This window comes from Gobio gobio, assembly GCF_949357685.1.
Source record: "Gobio gobio genome assembly, chromosome: 4".
Lineage (NCBI taxonomy): Eukaryota > Metazoa > Chordata > Actinopteri > Cypriniformes > Gobionidae > Gobio > Gobio gobio.
The window spans coordinates 64782817-64786934 of record NC_137100.1 but is presented as its reverse complement, the minus strand read 5'-3'; positions in this window follow the sequence as shown (position 1 = coordinate 64786934).

The window sequence follows — 4118 nt, the reverse complement described above, 5'->3', positions numbered from 1 at the left end:
AGCTACAAATGGCTTCTACCTTGGTCTCAATGGGCTTTACACAACCATTTCCCACTACCTTGCCCAAATAGGTAACGGTTGCCTTCGCAAACTCAGACTTGGCGAGATTAACCGTGAGATTAGCCTTTTCTAAACGAGAAAAGAGTTCCTTAATCTGGTTAAGATGCTCAAACCAGGAGGAACTATACAGCACGACGTTGTCAAGATATGCCTCACATCCTGACATTCCATACAGTATACGGTTTACGAGTCGCTGGAACGTCGCGGGTGCATTTCGAACTCCGAAAGGCATCACAGTATACTGCAGGAAGGCATCAGGCGTAACGAAGGCAGATAATTCCTTCACGCGACTAGTCAAGGGCACCTGCCAATACCCCTTTAAGAGGTCGAATTTGCTGACGTATCGGGCAGAGCCAACATGATCGACGCAGTCATCAATTCGAGGTAAAGGGAAACAGTCCGGCTTTGTCACAGAGTTACGTTTTCGATAATCTGTGCAGAATCGATATGAGCCATCAGGTTTATTTACTAAAACACAAGGGGAACTCCATGAACTGAAACTAGATTCAGCCAGATTATGAGCAAGCAGATAGTTTACCTCTTGTTTCAGCAAATCTCTTTTAAGAGGATTGACTCTATAGGCGTTCTGTTTAAATGGACATGAGGTTCCTACGTCGATATCATGTTCGATGACAGAAGTGCGACCGGGAACGTCAAGGAAAAGAGAGGGAAATGACATCACCAACTCAGTGACATCACTTCTCTCTTTCTCAGTCAAATAAGAAAGATGAGAGGACAGGTTAAGAAGAATCTCAGAGTTTTTAAGTCGCCCGTCGACCTTTTCTCGAGAAAGGAAACTCTCATCCTCATCAGCATTCTCTAAAGAATCCCCACTCGTGCTGTGAAAGAGAGGAGACAATTCTGAAAAAGAGTCACAAGAGTTTACCACATTAACAGTAACGGAACGAACAGGAGCTATATACAATTTCAACAGGTTACTGTGACAGACTTGTACTTTTTTTCTCCGGTCAGGAGTATTCAACAGATAGTTATTATCGGAAAGACGTTTAGCTACACTGTAGGGGCCTGTAAATTTAGCCTGAAATGGGTTGGCAGGTAGAGGCAGCAAAGCCAATACTTGATCACCCACTTGAAACTCTCTCAGCTTAGCTTTTCTGTCAAAATGTTGTTGCATTTTTATTTGAGATTTACTCAACTTCTTTTTAGCGAGAGCTCGTGCCTCATACAATCTACGCCGGAATCCACTCACATAATCTGAAATATTTTCAGAAGGTTTAGACGTTCGCCACTCATCAGCTAACACAGCCGTAGGTCCTCGCACTACATGTCCGAACACTAATTCATTTGGGCTAAACCCAAGACTTTCTTGGATTACCTCACGTATCGCTAATAACATCCACGGCAGACCTTCTTCCCAATCCGCATCGAGTTCCACACAATATGACCTCAAAAGGGACTTCAGGGTTTGGTGAAACCTCTCCAGAACTCCCTGACTCTGCGGATGATAGGCACTAGAAATATTGTGGTTTACTCGAAGTTGACGCAGGGCTTTGGTGAACTGTTTTGACATGAAGTTCGAACCCTGATCGGACTGAATAACTTTGGGAATTCCAAAGGTCGACATGAAATTAGTGAGGGCCTTCAAGACAGATTTAGTAGTGATGGACCTTAACGGATAAGCAAAAGAATAACGAGTAGTCTGGCACATGACGGTTAAAAGGTATTGGTGACCAGTCTTAGACCGGGGCAAAGGACCAACACAGTCAACTATCAAATGCTCGAAAGGTGTGGAGACGACAGAAATAGGCTGCAATGGAGCAACAGGTACTTTTTGATTTGGCTTACCGGTGATCTGGCATGTATGACAAAATCGAATATGTTTTGCCACATCTCGTTTTACCTTAGGCCAATAGAACTGTCGCAAAACTCGATCATACGTTTTACGAACTCCGGTATGACCAGCAAGTCCTTGATGAGCCAAATGCAACACAGAGTCTCTCACTGTAAAAGGAAGCACAATCTGAGTTTTAGGTTCCAGAGAAACATCTTTATGCAGGACCACTGTCCGACAAAGCAGACCATCATCAAGAAAGTACGAAGAGGACAGAGGACCAGAACACTTCTTAGACCCAGCTGCAGAAAATAAAGGTCCAAGAGTGTCATCGCTCTGTTGAGCTCTAATTAAATCCTCTCGAGAGATCTGTAACAAAGAAGTTAGAGAACAGTCATCAACATCAGAGAGATCAACATTGGTTTTCTCAGGAGTGGACAGAACCTCAGACGTATCAGCAGATTCATTTTGCAGCACTGTTGAATCTTTCTGGTCAGAAGACAACGAAGAGCAGGATTTCAGGTCTCTTTGCTTAGGACATATATACTCATCAGATCCTGGCTTACCTGTATTAACAGTGTAAAAGAAAGTGTCATGCAGTGGAACTTCAACTTGATGTTCAGACAGGGGTTTAGCCATGGATCGAGTAACTGCACAAGCTGGAAACAAATCAGGAAATTCTCTACAATTGTAAACATCAGATTTCCTGGGTGTAGATGCTATTATGGGCGGAGCTGCCACACCACTCCGTCCCCAAACATTCCCACCAGCTAAATCATTTCCTAGAATAAATGTAATCCCAGGGACTGGAAGTGCAGAACGAACACCAACTACTACATCACCAGAGACAATGGCAGAGGAAAGATGGATTTGATGCAAAGGCACTTCAACAAACCCCATCTCAAAACCTCGCACTAGTACATGAGTTCCAGTAGAGGTTTCAGAAGTTAAAGGCAAAATTCCTTCTAGGAGAAACGACTGTGCGGCTCCCGTATCTCGAAGAAGACGCACTGGCACCGTTTCGTTTGAACCAGGCAATGACACATTTCCCTCAGTGATAAAAGGTGTATAATCAACGGAGGAAGCTATACACTGATCAATAGATTTATCACCAGCACTAGATAAATTACAATCTTTCTCATCACGAGTGTCAACAATAAATGGTGAAGTAGAAACTAAAGCAACAGGTTTCGACAATCTCTCTTTCTTCTTGAGAATTAGACAGTCAGATATTTTATGACCAGGCTTTTTACAATAAAAGCAAACCATGTCTCGTGAGAGTGCAGGCTTACTAACATGTTCAGCAACTGTCGCCTTAATATTCCTACTCATCACAGGAGACTTCGTCTTAGACTGAAAACAAAACTTAGACCTACTCATATCGTTGGTTTTAAGACCGACTGAACTGAATGACCCACGATGGGTTAACACAAATTCATCAGCCATGATAGCAGCTTCAGAAAGTGTATTCACCTTGTTTTCAGTGAGATGCGTAGCTACAGCATGAGGAACACAATGTTTAAACTCCTCTAAGAGTACTAATTCTCTTAACTGCTCTTTAGTTGTAACTTTCATTGAAGTGCACCAACGATCAAATAAGTTCTCTTTTCCTCTTGCAAATTCAACATGAGTACCTTCATCTGTTTTACTCAAACTCCTAAATTTTTGTCGATACGCCTCAGGCACGAGTTCATATGCATGTAACACAGCAGATTTCACCACATCATACTCACCACTCTGTTCCAGTGAGAGTGCAGAATAAACTTCCTGAGCTTTACCTGTGAACACACACTGTAACAATAAAGTCCAAAAGCTTTTCGGCCATTTCATGGATAAAGCAACACGTTCAAAGTGATAGAAATATTAATCCACTTCCTTTTCAGAAAATGGCGGAACTAATCTCATATTTCTGTGAACATCAAACACAGGTTCACCTGCATTCGCACGCGGTTGTGGAACAGGAGGCACATTCGCTTGCGCTGTCTTTGCTTCTAGTTCCAACTCCAACTTTTTAATCTGAAACGCTCTCTCCTCTCGATCCTTCTCTATCTGAAATGCTCTCTCGTCACGTTCCCTCTCAAGCTCAAGCTCCATTTTTCGCATGGCTAACTGATGATCTAATTTTCTCCCTTCAAATTCTCTTTCTACCGCTCGCTCTTTCATAGCGTGATCGTCACGTTCAGCACGAACTTTCGCGGCCTCTAAACACAATTGCTTCTCTTGCAAAGATAATTCTGGAAATTTTGTCTCACTTTCACTATAAACC